This window comes from Budorcas taxicolor, chromosome 11 (genome assembly GCF_023091745.1).
Source record: "Budorcas taxicolor isolate Tak-1 chromosome 11, Takin1.1, whole genome shotgun sequence".
Lineage (NCBI taxonomy): Eukaryota > Metazoa > Chordata > Mammalia > Artiodactyla > Bovidae > Budorcas > Budorcas taxicolor.
The window spans coordinates 73085541-73095823 of record NC_068920.1 but is presented as its reverse complement, the minus strand read 5'-3'; positions in this window follow the sequence as shown (position 1 = coordinate 73095823).

The following is a 10283-nucleotide window of genomic DNA, read 5'->3' as shown; positions in this document are numbered from 1 at the left end:
TGGTATTGTAATTTAGAGACCCACGTGCAGGCCATTTTTCTCTAACCCCCAACTTATATAAAGGCCAAGCAGTGTTACAGTAGAGTTTAAATTTTTCCCTTTTCAACTTGACTATTTTTTAAAATTTCCAATTTTTAAGGATATATACCAGAGGTGTTTCTTCTGCCTTAGAAGAGGATCCTCCCATGGTGAGTAGCTGGCAACCAAGAGTACTCTTAGAAATGAAGCTTGGCATCCCAAGACATTTTACCAGGAGGCTTTTGTTGGAAGGGTGTCAGAGGGTCCTCCAAATTTCCTTCTTATCTAACGGGATTTTGACTGTCCTTTACTTTCCTATCACCTAACCAGATGTTTCTGGTTGACCCAGTCTCCTGAGTGAGGAGTCCTCAATAGAGGATGTTTGAACCAGTGCTGTGCATTGCCACAGCTCTCCTTAAGGGGAATCTGCTATGGCACCCACTCCAGTACTCTCGCCTGGAAAATCCCATGGATGGAGGAGCCTGGTAGGCTGCAGTCCATGGGGTCGCGAAGAGTTGGACATGACTGAGCAACTTCACTTTCACTTTTCACTTTCATGCATTGAAGAAGGAAATGGCAACCCACTCCAATGTTCTTGCCTGGAGAATCCCAGGGACGGGGGAGCCTGATGGGCTGCCATCTATGGGGTCGCACAGAGTCGGACACGACTGAAGCGACTTAGCAGCAGTAGCAGCTGTCTATAAAGCCTATGGCTTTCAGGATGGGGAACACATGAACACCCACGGCTGATTCATGTGAATGTATGGCAAAAACCACCACAATACTGTAAAGTAATTAGCCTCCAATTAAAAAAAAAAAAGCCTATAACTTATAACAGCTTTCCCTGTGCTGGGATGTATTCCTCAATGTGATTGAGTATCTATAAAACTTAGGATGTGGGCTGCTTGGGAGCCTAATAGGTAGTCTGTAACAAGGTATCGGCTGCCAAGGCCTGGAGTGAAGGGGGTCCTACAGGTGCAGAAACGAATTCCTGGAAAAAGTAGACTTCCGCACAATAGAAAATGCCAACAGGGTCAGGACCTGAGGGTCTAGAGGTGGAGGTATTTCCATAGGGGATTTTTTGGACACAGAGTAAGGTGAGAGAGTAGATGGCAGAAGAATTCCAAACCTTTTCCCCTATCTGTTTAGCAGCTGCAATAAAACTGGAGATACTGATAATTCTACCTGACATAAGCAACAGTGAATTTGGACAATGTTTCCCATAAAGTTTAACATACCAAATGAACCCAATTAGGTTAGATCTCTCTTTGCAATGTCTTAGGGGCCCCTTGAAGCACCTCAAAGTTAACTGGAAGTCAAAAGAATTTCAGTTAGAATTGATATTTGGGAAGTCTGTTAAAAATCTTGAAAAATTTTAAAACACCTTGTCCAACAGAATCGTAAGTCACTTTGATACAATTATTCCTTGAGCTAAGGTGGAAAAAAAAAGATTTCAAAAATAAATACAGATCACTTAAAGGCACAGATACTCACACAATACGGTATCAAAAGCAGTATTCTAGGAAACCTTTGTTCTCTTAGAAAGGAGCCAAATCTAGTCCTGCATCAGCCTGCTCGTAATAGATCCATTTGCCAAATTAAATTTAATCCAACCTTAGAAAATCCTGACTACACACAAAATTCTTTTCTCAGTGTTCCTTTTTTGCAAACCTTTTTCAACTATCTGTAGCTATACTTTGTCCCTCATTCTTTCCATTTAGGAACAAATAGTTTTTGGACAAAATCACCCTTTTTTTCTTTCAACAAAATATATTTCCAAACCTTGTAGCTTCTTTTCTGAAAACACACATCCTATTTTCCTTAAGCAACCATGAGCTGTTTTTCATCAGCATTCTATAGATTGACAGAGAACATCTCAAGGTGGCCATCAAACAGCTTTAGTTTCCTTCTCACCAAAAGACAAAAGTAGGTAAATTTAGATCTGTTTAGAAATTAATGTACCCAATATTTTATCTTATTTGAAATGGTATAGTCAGTGACTTCCTAACATTTAACTTAATTTAGTTTTAAGTTACTAAAATTTGGAGGGACTGTTTTAGATAGATGTTTCCAAAACATAATTACTCCTACAGAATTTACCAAAAAGTTCTTATCCCAGTTACATTTACTTAAATATTTATATTCCCGGCAAATTTCATTAAAGAAACTGTACTTACTGACTTTTGGTAACCCTGCTGCTGCTGCTGCTAAGTTGCTTCAGTCATGTCTGACTCTGTGCGACCCCTTAGACGGCAGCCCACCAGGCTCCCCCATCCCTGGGATTCTCCAGGCAAGAACACTGGAGTGGGTTGCCATTTCCTTCTCCAATGCATGAAAGTGAAAAGTGAAAGTGAAGTCGCTCAGTTGTGCCCGACTCTTAGCGACCCCATGGACTGCAGCCTACCATGCTCCTCTGTCCATGGATTTTCCAGGCAAGAGTACTGGAGTGGGGTGCCATTGCCTTCTCCGTTGGTAACCCTAGGTACAATAAAAGTATACTTCATCCTTAGGGTTCTAAAGACAAGTCTGTTTTCATTAAACCCACAAGCTTTAGCTAGCTTTAATACCAGGTATTTTGTTACATGTTTACTTATTTGCTTTTGGCTGTGCTGGATCTTTGTTGCTGCATGGGATTTTCTCTAGTTGCGGGAGTGGGGCTCCTCTCTAGTTGCGGTGCCAGGGTTTCTCATCAGGGTGGCTTCTCTTGTTGCGGAGCACGGGCTATAGAGAGTTCAGGCTTCCGTAGTTGCGGCACGTGGACTCAGTAATTGCGGTTCCTGGGCTCTAGAGCACAGGCTCAGTAGTTGTGGCGCACAGGTTAAGTTGCTTCAGGGCACGTTATCTTCCCAGATCAGGGACTGAACCCGTGTCTCCTACATTGGCAGGCAGATTCTTTACCACCGAGCCATCGGGGAAGCCCTAATACCAGGTATTAATTCAATATTGAGTATTTCCCAGATCCCATGAGCCTGAAATGTGAGCATCTTTTATATTTCTGTATATAAATGCTTGATTTCCTTCAGGCCAATTAAATACAGCTAATTTATGAATTAATTTTTACATGAAGACAGAACCCCATAGTATCTACCTCATAGTTTTCCTGCTTCAATTTAAAATGGCCTCCGCCCCCCACTGCCCCCGACCCCCTCATTCTGGAGGACTAGGAATGAATCAGGTAGTTCCTGGAAGCCCAGGCAGAAAAGTTACTTTGCAAAGGCAGAGGAGAGAGATGTAAGCTCCTCCAGCTCAGGGAGTGGCACAGTTAAACACTGCAAAAGCAGAGGGAAATGTCTAAATGTCACATACTGCTTTGTTCGCCCCAGGAGATTGAAGTTTTTAAACGTCTTGATTGCCAGTGCGCTTTGTTCACTGCTTACAATTTTGTTTTTACCAGTTTTGCTAAGAAGGAGCAACAACAGCTGAGTTAAGAAACATGAAGAAAAAAGGCAAAAAGAGAACACACACATAGAAGGTGGTGACTGCCTTTTAGATATTGATACCAAGACCCATGCTTTCCATAACCACCACCTCGTAGTTGCAGAAAACCCCAGATGTAATGATAATCTAATCATTTTGAATTGTATGCATTATTATATCAAGGAGTTAGATATCTTACATGATTGCTCTCTTCTGTGTTTAGGTATCCTATGCCAATCTTGCTGTGGAACTGAAGTGCAAGTAGAAAAAACCTTTAACTATATGAAATTTTGCAACGCTTGTGAAAACAATTTGGTTTACTCACAGGGTAATATTTTTCCAGGTGTCATCCAAAATTCCCCATAGACAAGGCTTTCATCCTCATTAGGTATTGGCCTCAGCCTAGCCATCTGGAACTTTTCTATTAATTGCTGCCAGGATTTTACATCCAGTTACCTCCACTTTCTAGACTGTATTCTCTACGAATGGTATTGAAACCAATTTCAACTTCATGCAGATGTTTTTGCAACAGCAATTAAAGTTTTTCTTCTGTGAGTTGAGTACTCTAAGAAAATGATTGGAGTTATCCATTCCATGTATTTATATTTTAACCCTGCTTCTTGTACTTGCATTTCTTGATTCCATCCCTATGGTGTCTCCCCTCCTAAATACAGCCCTCAATAAAGCAATACACTATCAAAAAAAAAAAAAAAAAAAAAAGAGGGGAAAAATGCAAGCTCCTGTCTTTGTTTGTTCTGTAAAATCCCACCAAGTAACCCAAGGCTTCTTGGGGGGCTTTCCTGGTGGCTCAGATGGTGAAGAATCTGCCTGTGATGCAGGAGACCTGGGTTTGATCCCTGAGTACCTAAGATCTCCTGGAGAAGGAAACGGTAACCCACTCTAGTATTCTTGCCTGGAGAATCCCATGGACAGAGGAGCCTGGAGGGCTACAGTCCATGGGGTCACAGGAGTTGGACAGGACTGAGTAACTACCACTTTCACTTTCAACCCAAGGCTAGAGTCTCAGGCAATGTGGACTGCATTTATTTATTTATTTTGGGGGCTGCATTTATATTTCAAGATTTATATGCTCCACAGGGCCCACAACTTTGGAAGAGACTTACAGGAGCAGTTGGACTACATTAAACAAAGATACCACTGACAAAAACTTAAAGACACAAAAAAGAAGTTTTCAGGATGAAAGGGACAGGAGTCCAGGTATAAGGATCAAGGGAGAGAAAACAGGAGGAAGGACAGATGAACCTGAAAAAGAAAGAGCCAGCAAGAAAATAAAAATGAGTTTGCTGATATGATAGACCTTCCAGTCACTACACTGTATGAGGTATAAACCTCTATCACTCTCATAAATCTCCTATCAGGGAGAGCCTGCTGGACCACGGTCTGCACAGTGTGCATGAGGCAAGCCTCTCCCACCTCTGGTTGTCACCCATCAAGGTGAGCCATTACCAGCCAGAGGGAGCATGGTCTCACTAGCTGAGGGGAGTGATGCTGTAGCTTCCTGATGTCACTATTTCAGAAGGAGAGGACAGAAATAGGGCAGAGAGAGGAGAAGTAGAGAGCTATCAGGAGAGGGAAAAGGACAAAGTGTGTGTGTGGGGGGGTGGTGGTGGAAAGTGTTGCCTGAATGAGGGTCAGTTCAGTTCAGTTCAGTTCAGTCGCTCAGTCGTGTCCGACTCTTTGCAACCCCATGAATCGCAGCACGCCAGGCCTCCCTGGCCATCACCAACTCCCAGAGTTCACTCAGACTCACGTCCATCGAGTCAGTGATGCCATCCAGCCATCTCATCCTCTGTCGTCCCCTTCTCCTGCCCCCAATCCCTCCCAGCATCAGAGTCTTTTCCAATGAGTCAACTCTTCGCATGAGGTGGCCAAATTACTGGAGTTTCACCTTCAGCATCATTCCTTCCAAAGAAATCCCAAGGTTGATCTCCTTCAGAATGGACTGGTTGGATCTCCTTGCAGTCCAAGGGACTCTCAAGAGTCTTCTCCAACACCACAGTTCAAAAGCATCAATTCTTTGGCGCTCAGCCTTCTTCACAGTCCAACTCTCACATCCATGCATGACCACTGGAAAAATCATAGCCTTGACTAGACGGACCTTAGTCAACAAAGTAATGTCTTTGCTTTTGAATATACTATCTAGGTTGGTCATAACTTTTCTTCCAAGGAGTAAGCGTCTTTTAATTTCATGGCTGCAGTCACCCCCAAAAATAAAATAAACTGTTTCCACTGTTTCCCCATCTATTTCCCATGAAGAGATGGGACTGGATGCCATGATCTTCGTTTTCTGAATGTTGAGCTTTAGGCCAACCTTTTCACTCTCCACTTTCAGTTTCATCAAGAGGCTTTTTAGTTCCTCTTCACTTTCTGCCATAAGAGTGGTGTCATCTGCATAATGAGGTTATTGATATTTCTCCCGGCAATCTTGATTCCAGCTTGTGTTTCTTCCAGCCCAGCGTTTCTCATGATGTACTGTGCATGAAAGTTAAATAAGCAGGGTGACAATATACAGCCTTGACGTACTCCTTTTTCTATTTGGAACCAGTCTGTTGTTCCATGTCCAGTTCTAACTGCTGCTTCCTGATCTGCACACAGATTTCTCAAGAGGCAGGTTAGGTGGTCTGGTATTCCCATCTCTTTCAGAATTTTCCACAGCTTATCGTGATCCACACAGTCAAAGGCTTTGGCATAGTCAATAAAGCAGAAATAGATGTTTTTTTGGAACTCTCTTGCTTTTTCCATGATCTAGCGGATGCTGGCAATTTGATCTCTGGTTCCTCTGCCTTTTCTAAAACCAGCAGGAACATCAGGAAGTTCATGGTTCACATATTGCTGAAGCCTGGCTTGGAGAATTTTGAGCATTACTTTACTAGCATGTGAGATGAGTGCAATTGTGTGGTAGTTTGAGCATTCTTTGGCATTGCCTTTTTTTGGGATTGGAATGAAAACTGACCTTTTCCAGTCTGGTGGCCACTGCTGAGTTTTCCAAATTTGCTGGCATATTGAGTGCAGCACTTTCACAGCATCATCTTTCAGGATTTGAAATAGCTCCACTGGAATTCCATCACCTCCACTAGTTTTGTTCGTAGTGATGCTTCCTAAGGTCCACTTGACTTCACGTTCCAGGATGTCTGGCTCTAGATGAGTGATCACACCATTGTGATTATCTGGGTCATGAAGATCTTTTTTGTACAGTTCTTCTGTGTATTCTTGCCACCTCTTCTTAATGACTTCTGCTTCTGTTAGGTCCCTACCATTTCTGTCCTTTATCGAGCCCATCTTTGCATGAAATGTTCCCTTGGTATCTCTAATTTTCTTGAAGAGATCTCTAGTCTTTCCCATTCTGTTCTTTTCCTCTATTTCTTTGCATTGATCGCTGAGGAAGGCTTTCTTATCTCTTCTTGCTATTCTCTGGAACTCTGCATTCAGATGCTTATATCTTTCCTTTTCTCCTTTGCTTTTCGCCTCTCTTCTTTTCACAGCTTTTTTGTAAGGCCTCCCCAGACAGCCATTTTGCTTTTTTATATTTCTTTTCCATGGGGATGGTCTTGATCCCTGTCTCCTGTACAATGTCACGAACCTCATTCCATAGTTCATCAGGCACTCTATCTATCAGATCTAGGCCCTTAAATCTATTTCTCACTTCCACTGTACAATCATAAGGGCTTTGATTTAGGTCATACCTGAATGGTCTAGTGGTTTTCCCTACTTTCTTCAGTTTGAGTCTGAATTTGGTAATAAGGAGTTCATGATTTGAGCCACAGTCAGCTCCTGGTCTTGTTTTTGTTGACTATATAGAGCTTCTCCATCTTTGGCTGCAAAGAATATAATCAATCTGATTTCGGTGTTGACCATCTGGTGATGTCCATGTGTAGAGTCTTCTCTTGTGTCGTTGGAAGAGGGTGTTTGCTATGACCAGTGCATTTTCTTGGCAAAACTCTATTAGTGTTTGCCCTGCTTCATTCCGCATTCCATGTTTTGGTAAACAGAGACAAATCCTGCATATTGCTGGAATTTAGTCAGGATGGCTAAGAATGCTCAAAAGGCATTCTGAATAAAGCTAGATCTACTTCCCACCTCAAATGTATTTACCCTGTGTGTTTAGGTATATTTAACTCAGAAAATCCTAACCTATGTCACTGGGCTACTTAAAACAGAAGAAAAATGGTTGCAGCCAAGATATGTATGCTAAAAGTGACTGAAGAAGCAAACATTTTTATGCAAATTTGAATGTTTGGATTATTTCTTCACCTCACAATAATTGAATTATTAATATATATTTGTGACCCCATGGACTATAGCCCACCAGGCTCTGCTGACCATGGGATTTTCCAGGCAGGAATATTGGGGTAAGTAGCCATTCCCTTCTCCAGGGGATCTTCCTGACCCAGGGATTGAACCCGGGTCTCCTGCATTGCAGGCAGATTTGTTACCATCTGAGTCACTAGGGAAGCCCAATTAATAAAATACTGCCTAAAAAAGGTAACATTTCTAATAGCCCTGATTTTATTGGTGGATATTTTGATATATATCTTATCTATATAGTTCCATTGTTCCTGCTTTTGGGGGCCTCTGTAAGATGCTTTCAAATATGATATCCTGCTATGGAAAAGGGATTGGTTTACGACAGTCTGACCAGTTAAGTCAGAGCTCTCTGAGAAATAGTTGCTGGACCTATCACTTCTTTTCTTTTACTGTACACTTTGAAGTTTCTTCTGATCAGGGTCTTATAGAAGGCACAATGAAGAACTGAGCAGAAGCAATAACAGTGCAGCCTCTTCTATGAAGTGGAAGAAACTAGCAGTCAAGAAGTCCATAGTCTGTGACTGTGATATTTCCACTAAGAACTGGATCAAAAGTATTAAACCACTTTACAGAGAAGAACCCTTTCTGAAAAGTTGGAATAGGATTAACAACATTCCTGCAACACAAGTTTTTAAAGGTATCTGTTGACTACAGCAGTGCAATGTAAGACTCTATGCTACAGAGCAGTCACTTAACCAGTGGTACTAGCTCTTGCTGTTTGTCTAAAAATATGAGCATAGTAGCTAACAGAGCACTTCCTTCATGGTCTGAATACCTAGAGACAGATTTAATGGCTAAGCCCTGGAGTTCTAACTATCTAATGGTCTCATTCTAATTTCCAATTCTGTTAATTCAGTAAGAAAACTTACAGAAAGTTATCTCTTAGGACATGTCTCCATAAAATCTTACACTTATGAAAATGTGTACATAGTTCTGTGAGATCCTGTAAGCCTGCTGATATGACAGTGTTGATAATCATTATTCAGAAGTTTAGTTTTCAAAAGGGAAGGATCAAAGGTGATGATCTCTGCAGTTTAAGCATTATGTAAGTAGTGGCTTCATGATAGCGGAGCTGTGCATTTAAAAAATTTTCCAATTGCCAAAGAGAATTTTTTTTTCTGAAACTTTTGCTAAAGTGCTCAGGTTGTTCCTGTTTATAGGATTGGGTAAGTCATTTACTGTTGTCAGGTTACATTTGCAATTATTGAGCAAGACTACTTTAACCGTAAAACTATGTTAATCTCTCCAGGACATTCATTCCTCAGCTCTTTGCTGACAGTACACAAGTTATCATATAGCCTGCATGGGAGTGTGAGGTACAGTTCTATTTTCAGCTCACCCTCTGGCTTGCTCTATAACCTTGGGAAAATCACTTCTAGACCTTGTGCCACAGATCTGCCATCTGCCAAATTAGGCTGGTTAGTAACCATCCTTTGGCTAAGTCAGTGGAAGTGATGAATTCTGGAGTTGAGCAATTAAGAACTTTGACATGCTCTCTGAGAGTCAGTTACAATATTGATTCTTTTCTCTGTGAATTTTCCTCACAGACAAGTTCTTGAATATTTGATTATATGTTTGCTCTAATAACACTTCAGTGAACACACAGAACAATTTTTCTAAAACTGGACAGCCCAACTACATTCCTTGCAGCCTTGTTGCCAAGAGAGAAAAAGTGTTATGTTTTTCATCTTACCTATTCATTTCCATGCTCCCCCAGCCATTATCCACAGTATACCTCAACGTCACTTCCACAGGATTTTGCTGTAGCAGGGGCTTAGCCACAATCCATTCATTCTGTTTTAGTCAGTGGATGGGGATCAATATTGTTAGAACAAATGGGAATTTAAAACAAAATTCATATATTTAAGCCTCTCCTGAATGTAAAACATTTACATTTACTTCATGTTTTCTTAGGACTTCCCTGGTGGCTCAGACAGCAAAGCGTCTGTCTACAATGCGGGAGACCTGGGTTCTATCCCTGGGTCGGGAAGATTCCCTGGAGAAGGAAATGGCAACCCACTCCAGTACTCTTGCCTAGAAAATCCCATGGACAGAGGAGCCTGGTGTCCATGGGGTTGCAAAGAGTCGGACACGACTGAGCGACTTCACGTTCGTTCATGTTCACGTTCATGTTTTCTTATCCTTAGGACAAATATCAACTAGAGCACCCTTTCCCTTTGTAATCTAAATAAGATCTTCCCAAACATCCAGCTTGGGTGTTCAGAGCCTTTCCCAAGATGACCAATCATTTCTGAGGGGCTCACTTTGTTCTGTCTCTCTGGCCCTGAACCCTGCATCCAACGGTTCTGTCTTCTCACTGTCAATTGCTTCCACTTCATTCTCTTCCTCAGTGTCTACAAAACGTCATTCACATGGAGCTTTAGTGAGAAAACAACTAAAATTTATATATTAGATACTGCTGTTCCTTTAAAGGTTCCATTTCTCACCCTATCACCAGGAACTTCCCACCAGCCTTTAGCCTACTCAGCAACCCAGACCATCTCTTCTTCTCCCTCTTTCAC